The sequence below is a fragment of the Adiantum capillus-veneris genome, chromosome 15 (assembly GCF_014529385.1).
Source record: "Adiantum capillus-veneris isolate H3 chromosome 15, ASM1452938v2, whole genome shotgun sequence".
In the NCBI taxonomy this organism is placed as follows: domain Eukaryota; kingdom Viridiplantae; phylum Streptophyta; class Polypodiopsida; order Polypodiales; family Pteridaceae; genus Adiantum; species Adiantum capillus-veneris.
Window position 1 is genome coordinate 117379648 of NC_140945.1, and position 13938 is coordinate 117393585.

At 45.3% G+C, this 13938-nt stretch overlaps 1 pseudogene; it reads right to left on the minus strand.

The window, feature by feature from the left end:
- Positions 1-9119: 9119 nt before the first annotated feature.
- LOC147441345 (peptide-N4-(N-acetyl-beta-glucosaminyl)asparagine amidase A pseudogene) lies at positions 9120-11472 on the minus strand (annotated as a pseudogene).
- Positions 11473-13938: the final 2466 nt, after the last annotated feature.

Below are 13938 nucleotides of genomic sequence, written 5' to 3' on the forward strand. Positions count from 1 at the left end.
GCATGAACCCACACAACTGTACATCAGTCAAATGAGTAGCCCTCTTGTGGGGCATCACATAACTGCACGTAGGGGAGAGAGAGAGCAGTGTGTAGTGTGCAGGGCATCACTCCTAGCACCACACTGTACATGAGAGGGAAAGAAAGCACTCCATAGCTCTTAACCTGTGACAGGTTGCAAATGAGGCCTCTCCCAGCATAAAAATCAGCGCCCATTTTTTTGCAAGAGGAAAGTTCACCAAAATGTGACACTTGGCACATTTTCAAGCATTTTCCCGTTTCGGGTTCGCCGCTTAAAAATATCCCAACCGACGCGTCAGTTGACTTCGCGGCAGAGTTATAAAGTGTTCCCCTAGTCATACTGGAGGTAATGACGCGAACGCATTTCACGGCCCAAAATAGCAGTTCCCTAAATTTTAGGAGATGCTTCCGTTGGGCTCCCACTGGTCTTCTGACCATCTATCCTCATTGGGACCGCATCCAAAAGTGCAATGTGGCCCAACTGTTGGATACTTTTTGTTGGTAGTCCCACCTTGACTTTACGCCTTAATTGAGTTCACTTCCTAGTATCCACCAACTTGCTAAGTGCGACGGGGGGACCTATATGATCTTGCTCTGAGCCTAGACATCCTCTTACCATACGAATTCCAGTGCCGACCACTTCCCGTCTGCGGGTGAATCTACCGTTCACATTGGCCATACAATGTCCGACCGTTTGCTACTTCAAAAAGAGGGTCTTAAACAAATAAAATAAACCCCATTGGAAAGAAACCAACAACCAAGGTTAGCAGTTGCCACATCTCTGTGACATGGTTAATAACTGCCACGTCCTCGTGACATACCCCCCTCTTGAAATCGCAAACGTCCTCGATTGCATACCATAAATACACGCCACTGATGATCTTGTGCTATTAACACTCTTTTATCATCGCATGTATCCGCAAGAAAGGTCGTAACATACATAGATACAAATGACTTAATGAGGCCTTCATACTTTTGCCATTTCCATCTATGGCACTGAATTCATATGTACATTTGATGTACTATCTCTATCATTACCCCTCCTTTGCACACGTTGGGTTGGGGCATAAGTAGGCTGTAACCCAAAGGCTTCAAGGTAAAGCTGCAATACATTTGGTGACTCTGACAGTTCATGCTCTTCCATCCACTTTGCATCCATAGGCGGATAGTTCTTGAACTTCACCAAATAGCGTCTTGCAACTTGTCCTTTAACTTTTCTGTCCTTATGTGCCAAAACTTGCTCAGGTACCAAGATCTCATCAAGTTCTTCAACTTCTGGCTGATCCTCAAGTGGCATATCTTCTGGCACATCACCCACGAAGGGTCTTAGAAGACTCACGTGAAACGCATTATGAATCTTCCATGCATCAGGCAATTTCAGCCTGTAAGCCACATCGCTGATCTTGTCAAGCACTTGAAAAGGCCCATAGTAACGCATGCTGAGCTTAGGAAACAGCCGTTCCGTGCCCTTCATCTTCTTTAACCTTGCCTTTTCGAACCTTAAGAGAACCCAATCACCAGGTGATAGTAGCAATTCACGACGGTGACGATCAGCAGCCTTTTTCTGTTTTGCCTGAGTCTTGTCCAAGGCAACTTTAATCTTCTTATACATCTCATCCATGTTCTCAACATATCAATCTGCCTCAAAGATCTTGTCCTTTGTATGCAAAATGGGAGGAACCTTTTTGCCGCCTTCAACAATTTCAAAAGGTGCTTTTCCAGTAGACGAATGCACCGTATTATTGTACGCATACTCAAGCATAGGCAAATACTGTTCCCACTTGCCCTTATTATCTGACACATAGCATTTCAGCAGATCTAAGACAGTAGAATTAGCCTCTTCTGACTGTCCATCAGTTTGTGGATGAAACGAAGACGAGAACTTGAGCGTAGTACCCATGTTCTCAAACAATCCTCTCCAGAACAAACTGGTCATGCGAGGATCACGATCACTGATAATCGATTGTGGCATACCATGGTACTTAAACACATTGTACATGAACAAGCGTGCCATCTGATCACATTTTATCTTCTTCCTGACAGGGATAAAATGGGCCTGCTTGCTGAACCTGCAAATAATGGTCCATATACCATCATTCCCTGTTGGCGTTCTTGGAAGATCAAAGATAAAGTCCATAGCAATGCTTTCCCATGGCTTATCCGGAATCGGCAGTGGTTGTAACAACCCTGGTGCCTTTTGCCTGTCAAACTTGACCTTTTGGCAAACTATGCATGCTCGCACAAAGGCATCCACATCTCTCCTCAAGGTAGGCCAATAGAAGAACGTCTCTACCGCTTTAACTGTTGCATCAATGCCACGATGCCCTGCATACGGTGGGACATGACTCTCTTCCATGACCTTACGTCGCAATGGCCGCATCATCATAAAACCATCTCTGAGGAGGTAGTGCTCATGATGTTGCCCGTCTTGTAACTGTTCAAAGATCCTTGCAAAATCTTCATCAGCAGTATACTGTTCCTTCATGTCATCTAACTCATGATGATAAGGAATTGACACAGCTGAAATTTGTGGCTTTCTTGATAACGCATCAGCCACAACATTCTTCTTGCCTTCCACATGCATAATCTGGAAGTGGAACATGGAAAGAATGTTTGCCCATCGCATATGCTTTTCGGATAACTTTGACTGTGTCAAGAAGTATCGCAAGGTCTGATGATCTGTTTGGACAACAAAATCAGCACCTAAGAGGTAGTGCTTCCAGCTAGAAAGCGCATGAATCACGGCCAAGAGCTCTTTCTCATAGACTTGCATAGTCCTCTCTGGCCCTTGCAAAATTCGGCTTTCATAGGCTACTACCCGTCCATCTTGCATTAGCACTGCTCCGATGCTACTGCCACACGCGTCACACTGGACCACAAATGACTTCCTGAGATCTGGCAGAACAATAACTGGATCTGAAGTCAACTTTTCCTTTAAGAGACTAAAAGCTGAAATCTCTTTTTGGGTCCATCTGAAAGTGACCTCTTTCTTTTGCAATGCGTGAAGAGGCGATGCTATCTCTGCAAAATTTCTGATAAACCTTCTATAGTAGGAACACAATCCCAAGAAGCTTCTGACATCGTGCACAGTCTTCAAGTCTGGCCATGTCTTGATAGCTTCGACCTTTGCGGGATCCATTCTAACACCATCCTTTGAGACTATGTGGCCCAGAAAGTGGATCTCTTCAAGGAAGAATTCACTTTTCTTAGGATTGACAAGTAACCTGTGACTGCGCAGCTCTTCGAACACAATGGTCAAGTGACGCCTATGCTCCTCTTCATTCTTCGAATACACAATCATGTCATCGAAGAATGTTCCAACAAACTGTTGATGCGAGCGGAAAATCCGGTCCATCATTCTGTTGAACGTGGCAGGAGCATTTGTTAGCCCAAACGGCATCACTAGAAACTCATGTCGTTCTAAACGCAGTCTTGTGCACATCCTCTGGGCTTATACGAATCTGATGGTACCCACTCTTCAGGTCTATCCTGCTGAAAATTGCAGCACCCTCTAAACGATCGAGAATATCATCAATGCGAGGAATAGGGAACCTATTCTTGATGGTATTCTTATTCAACGCACGGTAATCAATACACATGCGCCATGAGCCATCCTTCTTCTGCACTAGGAGCACTGGGGAGCAAAAGGGTGAAGAACTAGGCTGAATCAGCCCCTTCTCTAATAACTCCTCAACCTGGCTCATAATCTCTTTCTGCTGCGCCGCACTAACCCTGTAGGGAGGTCTATTTGGTGGGCTACACCCTGGCACCAAATCTATCCGATGGTCCTCAGGTCTCTCTGGCGGCAATTGCGACGGTAATGAATCAGAAAAACAGTCACTAAACTTTTGCAAAAATGCTGACCTTTCTTTATCTAACACAGATAAATTTGACTGATCACTATCTGAGACATCACGTGCAAAAATCAAGTACACAGAAAGATGATTCTTTATTACAGAAGTGATAGCAGAAGCAGATACAATAGGGACTGACTCTCCTTTAAGCTTTACATCCAAGATGTGAGTTTTGCCCCTATGCTGTACAGTGATCTTTTTGTTGTAGGCATCCAAGACTCCATGCACTCGGAACATCCACGGGATCCCCAACAAGGCGTCACAACCTTCCAGCGGCATGATGTAAAACTCTTCAGTGTCCACATACGACTGAATATGCAGACGCAGTTTTCCAATGATGGGAGTAACACACTTGAGTGGCCAGGACATGCCAACCCTGCCTCTGCTGTGTACCCCATCTCTTCAGCTTTGATGCCGAGCTTCATAGCTAACTCTGGTGAGATAAAGTTGGCTTTGGCACCTGGATCAAAGAAGATGAGTGCCGTCTGATCTCTAACTTTACCCCATGCCCTGCATAACTCACTGGCATCTGTGCTGGGCCTGTCACCCACCATGTCTGGCACTAAACCTGCCGTGGGTTTTGGCTTCTTGCCTTTCTGGTCTTCTTTATCCTCTGAGTCAACTGGCCTTTTCCTTTGTGGACAATTGATAGAAAAGTGACCAGGCTGCTCGCATATAAAGCATTTGTTCTCAGCCATTAGGACCTTCTTTTCCTCGAGCGACTTGCGCACAAAAGGCTTCCTTTTCTGTTTCTTTGCCTGCGCTCCAGAAGTCCCAGCTGAATCCTTGTCTTTGGTGGCCTGTTCAGACCCCTGTGACGCATCACGAGCCGTCTTCACAAAGGGCTTCTTCGCTGAATTTTTCTTTTGCTACCCTCCTTTATCACTGCTCGGAAATCCACTGTCCTCTCCTTTCAACAGGGCAAGACCAGTGTTCGCAACTTCCATAAGCTGAGTAAGGGTAGCCACTCTATTCTTTGTACAGTAATCGCGAAGCCCTTTAGGCAACCCACAACAATACTTCTCTATCTGCTCTGTCAGTGGCACAAATCTGTAGGAGGTCACTGAGAGTAATGCTTTACAAAACCTCCTATTGTACTCCAGCAAGCTCTTGCACGAAGCTGCCGTAAGCTGGTGCCAATCTGTCAAGACATAGGCTTCAAATTCATTTGATAGCCAAGCAGATGCAAACATTTGCTTGAAGTAAACCCAAGTGGCGGGTGCCTGTCCTTGCATTAACAATGTCGTCCACCATGTCAGCGCATTGTCCTTTAAGAAAGTGGCAGCTTTCCTAACCTTCGAGGCCTCTGTAAAATTTCCTCCCGCATAAGCTGTATCAAACTGCTGGAGGAAAGTGAGTGCCTTTGTCTTGTCCTCGAAACCACTGAAGGTACTGAACTTTACTGCTGCACCACCTTCTTTGTAAGCCTTCGGCTTCTCTAGTGCCCCCAAGTTGTCATACGGAATGGTCTGCAACATGGGCACTGTACTAGGCATGATCGGCACGTGTTGGCCATTCACATTTTGCGTCAGAGGTGCGATATCTGGCTGCTGTCCAGAAAAACCAGCCATGCCAAAATGACCCTGTGGCACCCCAAACTGGCCCTGGTTGCCGTGGAAACCTTGCTGCATGCCGATAGTACCATACATGGGGTTTGGCATGATGCCTTGCATACCCTCGAACACTGTTCCTGGCATGTACGGCTGACTTCCAGACGCATAACCAGCCATACTTTGGAACACTGATCCACCCCCGAAATACCCAGGATGTACCGTGGGTGGTGGAAAAACTGAGTGCATAGCCTGGTATCCAGCTCCCTGCCCATTCGAGACAGCATGCTGGCTCTGAAAGGTGGCGGGCTGAACTGGCATAACCTGTGGAATAGGCGTTCTAGCCACCTGTTCAAGCACGGGAGGAACCTGCTTTGGAGCCCCCGACTCCGCAACATGCGAGTGTTCCCTTTCCTCCTGCGCCTCATGAAGTACCTGGGCTTGAGCTTCAACAAGCTCCGTACGCGGCGTAGGTTGCCTATTTTGCTGTTGCACTGGTGGCGCTTGCAAGAATTCCATAAACCTCGGATTCTGCACCAGCTGCGAAAAGACATTCACCGCGGCAACTAACTGAGTCTTAAACGCATCATCCTCAAGTTGCCCTGTCATAAAGCCCTGTACTACTGGAGGGACATTGACGTTGACAGGAGGTACAGACTGACGTGGCCGTGAGCTCTCGCCAATCTCAAAAACCATAGGAATCTCCTGCCTGTCCTTTGGAGAGGAACCCTCTTCCATAATTCCCTTCCCCTTGTCGGCCATAGTGTAATCCCCGCGTTCTTGCACTGTGTGTCTTTACCCTGAACAATCCAGGCTCACTCTTTGAGGAAAAAGTGATTGATATCCCGGCAATGGAACCATGTAACCGGCCCGTAGGGCGGTAGGCGTTGGCTTTCACCCGAAATTCTTTACTTTATACACACACACAGAGCACTTTGCAAAGAGAACCTGTAATGGGAATTAACACTTCAACTCACACACGGCTCGGAAGCTAGAATGCTCCGAGCAAACGCTGACAACCTGTAGGCCCCAAAATTGGCGCCCCTTTCGGTATTTCTTTATTCTTTAGGAGGGTAAATTACAAGGTAAGGTCCTGGGAATCCTTCACGTGTATCCACCTAGATACCATTTGATTTGGCCAAATTTCGGCAGCATAACAGCCCCAAAACTTGCGCGAAACCAATTCCCCTGCTGGAACTCGCTTGCACTGTCGTATACCCTCTGATTCCTGTCCAAAAACAGTAAATTCAGCACGCTGTATTTACTGGTTTTTGCCCTGTTTTCAGCCCCAAACAGTCCCCTAACTGTCCTTTGCCAGTGGGACACGATTCCCAATGATCCTGGCGTCCGTATGGCTGAAAAACAGTGAATTTACAGCGCATACACAGCGCTGATTTTGCACCTGTACGGTGAGGTTATGACCCTCACCAGTGCCTGCTTTGGAGCAGCAGTTAGCTACCCCTGTTCCTGCTCAAGGAGGCTCTTGCCTCAGCACAAAAGCATGAACCCACACAACTGTACATCAGTCAAATGAGTAGCCCTCTTGTGGGGCATCACATAACTGCACGTAGGGGAGAGAGAGAGCAGTGTGTAGTGTGCAGGGCATCACTCCTAGCACCACACTGTACATGAGAGGGAAAGAAAGCACTCCATAGCTCTTAACCTGTGACAGGTTGCAAATGAGGCCTCTCCCAGCATAAAAATCAGCGCCCATTTTTCTGCAAGAGGAAAGTTCACCAAAATGTGACACTTGGCGCATTTTCAAGCATTTTCCCGTTTCGGGTTCGCCGCTTAAAAATATCCCAACCGACGCGTCAGTTGACTTCGCGGCAGAGTTATAAAGTGTTCCCCTAGTCATACCGGAGGTAATGACGCGAACACATTTCACGGCCCAAAATAGCAGTTCCCTAAATTTTAGGAGATGCTTCCGTTGGGCTCCCACTGGTCTTCTGACCATCTATCCTCATTGGGACCGCATCCAAAAGTGCAATGTGGCCCAACTGTTGGATACTTTTTGTTGGTAGTCCCACCTTGACTTTACGCCTTAATTGAGTTCACTTCCTAGTATCCACCAACTTGCTAAGTGCGACGGGGGGACCTATATGATCTTGCTCTGAGCCTAGACATCCTCTTACCATACGAATTCCAGTGCCGACCACTTCCCGTCTGCGGGTGAATCTACCGTTTACATTGGCCATACAATGTCCGACCGTTTGCTACTTCAAAAAGAGGGTCTTAAACAAATAAAATAAACCCCATTGGAAAGAAACCAACAACCAAGGTTAGCAGTTGCCACATCTCTGTGACATGGTTAATAACTGCCACGTCCTCGTGACAGAATGTCCTCACCAATCACTCTCATACGGGCAGCAACACCTCGGTGGATCCCGTAGGTTGCTCCGATAGTCTGTGACCCATCCAAGGAAGCATCGGGCCAACGGCATAATGAGCTTGTTGGCCTATCATCCCATCTATCCCACTCAATGTGAGTCCACTTGCCTAGCTGACGGCCTTCTGCATCTTTCACATATGCATTCCATACAAGTGGCTGCCTTGCCACCTCCTCGACACAAGGCAGGTGTCGAATCAACACAAGACGTACAAGACGTACTCTCTCTCTCTCTCTCTCTCTCTCTCTCTCTCTCTCTCTCTCTCTCTCTCTCTCTCTCTCTCTCTCTCTCTCTCTCTCTCTCTCTCTCTCTCTCAAGTGTGGTAGATTAGTTATGCCATTTCCCTCTTGAATAACACGTCTTGAGTTCAACTCCTCATCGGCTAGATCTTTAAGGTCTCTTGGGATAGTTTTTTACGACGTTAAAACTCTCTTCTTCTCGGGTGTGTGGGTGGGTGGGTGTGTGTGTGTGTGTGTGTGTGTGCTAATAAAAAGAGGAAAATGGTATAACCTTTCTATCACCCAAGTGTGGTAGATTGGTTATGCCATTTCCCTCTTGAATAACAGGTCTTGAGTTCAACTCCTCGTCGGCTAGATCTTTAAGGTCTCATGGGATAGTTTCCTACAACGTTAAAACTCTCTTCTTCTTCTTCTTCTTCCCCCCCCCCCCCCCCCCCCCTCTCTCTCTCTCTCTCTCTCTCTCTCTCTCTCTCTCTCTCACACAGCTGAACTATCTGAATTCACAGAATGGTAAGTGGGCAGGTTAAGGAGGAAAGGCAATCCTTGTAGATTTCAAGAATCCATCGCCAAGAACAAAAAATTAGAAACCTATATCACTAACATACATCATGCACATGTTGAATCCCATTGTGAAAATCAGCTATTATGTCTCATTAGAACTTTTCAGAGCTCTGCTTTTTTTAATGTATCTAGATGGCATGTGGAATGTGACGAACAATGTATCTCTATATGTCAATTTTGGCCCCAAAAGAAGGTAAATATAAACTTTCTTTGTTTCTTCCTTTCTACAACTCATTGTGGTACACAAAACAATCTTGTGTCTTATATATGAAACCTCAGGCCCACAAAATAAACATGATTATGATTTGCCTTGAAAAGGCAATGGAGATAACGAGCGACAAAAGCAAATCAAACACAGCATTACCATAAACCAACCAAAGATTTTACCAAGTGAAAAAACTTTCATAAAAATTGGTGTTGAGATTAGCATGTTATATAGACACAAAGAGACGAATCTATTTGTGTCTATATTCAAAGCTACTTGGCCCATGTTAAAGAAAAAAGATGCACATCCAATCTAGTAAATTTAATAAGTTTTGGCCCTCTTGTGAGTAGGCAATTAACAAAACCCAGAATTCTGATGCGTGCGATAAAAGTATGTATACATTCTCCTTGAATTAATATATACAGATAATTTTACATGGCATTTGTACTTACCTGTTGCAAAGTATAGTGAGGGCTATTAATCCACCCTGTAACGCTCACAAGACGTATTTGTGATGTCGTACGAAGTTGAATAATTGCTCGTACGCAGAAATCTATCATAGCATCCCTGAGTGCTTTGAAAATCATAATGCTGTTGAAGAGCTCCTACACCTGCAGTGACAGAACTCCCCACCACGGTCATGCTACCTTCAGCAGTCTGCATATTATTGAGAGATTCAAAAGTGCTGGCTGATGCTGCAATCTTAAAAATATCTTGATTGAAGGAATGTGTCAGATTGCACTCCTCTGTATAGACACTATTGGCGCCTGAGTATTCCGAACAAGACAAGTAGAATGGGTAGACACTGGTTGTCTCTTGTGAAAACACCACTTTCGACGGTGTTCTCATCATGACTTCACCCACTGTTTGAATTTCTTGTGTAACAATCTCCACTGAAGAGCTATTCTGAAAGATGAGTACGTTGTCAAATGCATAAGTGTATGACACACTGGTGACGATAGTCCCAAAGGATGAGATAATGTAGCCTGAAAAGGAGATTGATCTCCCTGCAGTTGTGTGAAATGTGCCATCTAAGCCTTCAAAATCTGATGCCGTAATAGACATAGCTGTTGGAGCATTGTGGCTAAGCATGCCACCCATTGTCTGCGATGTGAAGGGATCAAGCCACAGATGGAGATTCGCATCTAAAGGCCAGCTGCCGTCTGCATTCGCAACACGCATGCTAATTGTATGGTTGCTTCCATCCACAAGCAAACCAACAAAAGGGGTGAGCTCCACATCATAAGAAGGCAGATTGTAGGCTCCAATAGCTGCAGCAGGCCTCCAAAACAAGGGGTTGATCCCACCTGTAAATATAACAGGAAATGGCCACACAGCACCAACTAGCACATCATCCAAGAAAACTTGCACCTCTCGGAAAGGCCCATTTCCTGGGTACCCACTAAGCCCATTCGCCTCAAGATAATCATTCGGAGGATTTGTATACCAGAACTCATCGGTGCCATGAAACGAGACGCAAATTTCAAGCATAGCCCTAACAATGTTTCGAGGTGGGCTGAAGGAGGCTGAAGCTGTATCATTTTCTGTTGCAAGGTCAAACCAATGGCCCCCAGAAAAACCGTCCGCCTTGGAGATGGGAATTACCAGATCTGCCGGGCTTCTGAAAGGGAAGTCCAAAACATTTTCCAAGTGAATGGGACGACTATCTTTGGGAAACCCATTATCAGCAGTTTCCCTGGGTTTCTTGTGTATATTGTGCCCATACATGGTTTGCTTCTGTCCGCCATGAAAGCGCATCGCATGATCCCTCTCTAAATCATGCTCAAGCAACAATTTTACATCCTTATCCGCAACAGAACCGAAATCTCTGCGCAATGGGGCATCGAAACGCCCACTACCAACAAAGCCATCAGTTGCAGAAAGTCTAGCAGCGGTATCTGCATGTACAAAAGCATCAGAATGCTTGCTGCCATCTACTTCAGCAGTCCGTGATTTTAGTAGAGGGACAATATGACGGCCCATTCGCATATGATCTGCACCCTGAGACTCGTGGTGCCTTGCAGTATAAAATTCTAGCGTGATATTGATGTTGAAAATGCCTGTGTAGGTGTCGTCGACCACATTGGCAAGCTCAACAACGACAAGCTGTGGCTCTTTGAAAACAGAAGCAAACCGGGACACATCTTTCCTTACCTCCCAGTAGATGCCCGCTGAAGTGGGCTCTGCAGTGCAAGTCCGAAGGACCTCCACACCGCCAAACCAGACAGCTGCAATGCGATCATATTGGCGGCCCTTGCAAGTTCCACTCCATTTCAGAACAATTTGGTCCCATGGTGTGCCACAGTGAGAAGGGGGCGTGTAATTTGCAACAGCAGGAGGCAAGTCATACGTGTAGGCGAAGGCGTGCTGTAGAATGAGGGTAGAACATGGAGACGAAGAGCCCCCTGTGGGCCTAGAAACCTCGAAAAAAACTTGCGGCCCTGCATTGAATGAGCTTGCCAATGGTGCTGATAGCGGTTTGCGATGTGTGTGCGCTCTTCTGCTGTGCAGAGAATGGCCATGTGAGCTTGATGACAGGATGGCGATGACGAAGAAGCAGAGTAGCCCCTTTTCCATTCTCCCACCTACAAGGTTGTGTTAGATGCAATCAAACATACGACCACCCTCGACACTAAGTAACACCTATGGAAAGCCATGGGATCCACGGCTCATTTTTGAAGGGTGACCCTAATGATTCATTTTAAGGGTAAACTTTTACCTTTCCTTCATTAAGCTATATTCAGGCTATAAGGTATATTCAGGCTATATTCTGGCAAAAATTTGAAGGGCTATTCAAAGATTTTTCAATATTCTATCCTTCTTTCGAAGAGTAAAAATATTTTTGCCCTTTAGTGTGTGTGTGTGAAAGAGAGAGAGAGACGACGAAGCCACCGGCTATACTAGTTGATATTATATTCCTTGCCATATTCTAATTGGGGTCACAGTTGACTCTATCGAGATTCCTCACTATTTGGTGTTGGCTTGGATAGGATGATCCTAATCATTCATTTGAAGGGTAAATTTTTACCTATCCTTCATTAAGCTATATTTAGGCAAAAATTAGAAGGGCTACTCAAAGATTTTTCAATATTCTATCTTTCTTTCGAAGGGTAAAAATATTTTTTCCCTTCAGTGAAGGATAAAGGTGTCTTCGAAGGACGTCGAAGCCTTCAAAAATTAGGCCTGATGGGATCGACTCTCGAGGTTGGGGGCGGGATCTCGAGGCACACTAAACCTGCCAGCGAGAAAAACAAGGCGCACCGGTGTGATTTGAACCCGTGACCTCGCGGGTTCGCGTTTAGGGTCAAACGGACTAACCACCTCACCCGCGCGCTCATTGTGTATCTCAAACCGTTTTGACGCTATAATATTGTGAGTTTGGGTGCATTGGCCACGTTGTCCAGGTTTAGTTTTTGAGCAGTCCGGGTTTAGTGCGTGTCCAGGTTTAAGTTTTAAGCAAACATCTACGGTTGCGATCTTTTTTATTTTCATGCGTGAACTTCACCGTCTCGATCCCATTACTTGGCCCCGCATTAGATATAGGTGTTAATTAGTCTTGAGGTACGAGCACCAAAAGGACCTACACGAGTGGGACGAATAGAGAACCAATTTAGAGCCACGGTCTAAATCTATGGCCCTCGATAATAATTAATTTGATATTGTTCTTTATTTGAACTAGTATTGTCGATGGCCTTCGGTCGTTTCTCCCTCTTTTTGCGTGCAATGGATCTCTCTCTCGCTAAGCGCCCAAGGCTACAGCGCACACCATTGGAAGCTGGCCGTTGAAACAGCTTTCGCCACATGTCCGGGGAAGGGGGTCGGAATCCCTTCCCCCATTATAATATATATCTAGATATAGATGCTCTCACAAGTGCTAAGATTTAGAGATTTTGTGAGTCATCATCATTTTATTATCCTTGCCTTGCAAAGAGGGAATACTCCTTATTGCATACAATGGTTGTGGGGGCTAAGAGATGAACAACTAGCAATGGCTATTGCATACTTTTTGAGTGAGGATTCAACGCTTATATGGGCAAAAGTGATATTCCTTGTCGCCTCTCATGGTGGTTGTCAAGCCAAGGCTAGGGCTAGGACACACATGCAATATAGGGGTCTATATATAGCGACGAGCCAAAGGGCCAGCGACCTATACATAGTAAGGATGGGTCCCTCCAACCTTTCACTGGTATCAGAACTCAGGGCTCTCTCTCTCTCTCTCTCTCTCTCTCTCTCTCCTTGAGGAAGGAGAAAGTGGTGAGAGGGAAAGGAAGGTCATGGAGCTCCTCTCCCAACAAGTTGAGCCTTGTAGCGATCAATCTCACCATCCGGCTTACATTTCAACTTGTAAACCCACTTTGTACTAATGGACTTTTTGCCAGGAGGAAAATCACCTAAAGTCCATGTGTCATTTTCTATAAGTACATTATATTGTGATTGCATGGCAGCCATCCGATTTTTTGAATTTTGTGCTTCATCAAAAGAAAGAGGTTCCTCCTCATCACATAAACTAGAAATAGCCAAAGCCTAACATTCTGACGCATAAGATGCATGGTGAGAACCTGAACGAGTATGACTAAACATAGGTACAAGCAATTTAATATCATGCAAAGTATGCACCATCCATTTTGGCATACCTCTAGCATGCTCATTCTCAGCCCTTTCCACATCAAGTACATTAAGTACATCATGTACATTTGCATCAGTAATAGACTGATATGTAGCATTTTCAAAAAACCCCATAGGCTGTACATTTGCCTCAACTACATTATGTACATCTACATCAGTAATCGGTTGATCTATAGCATTTTTAGAAACCCCCATAGGTTGTACATTTTCTTCATTTGAATTTACATTCAAGTTTCCACCATTAAAAAGAGGCAACAAAGCGTCATAAATGTCATGTGAGCTTACATTATTGTCTTTGGTACATGACAACATAATCTCATGAAACCAAGATACGTTTTGTTTATGAATGGTATAACTTGTAACCTTTGCTTTCAGTACTGTAACAAACAAAAGTGCATTTGATAGCCTTATCATCCAATTTTCTTCGTTGTGTTTGTGGCATCAAAGCATAAGCTAAACAACCAATAATGTGCATGTGATCAATAAATGACTT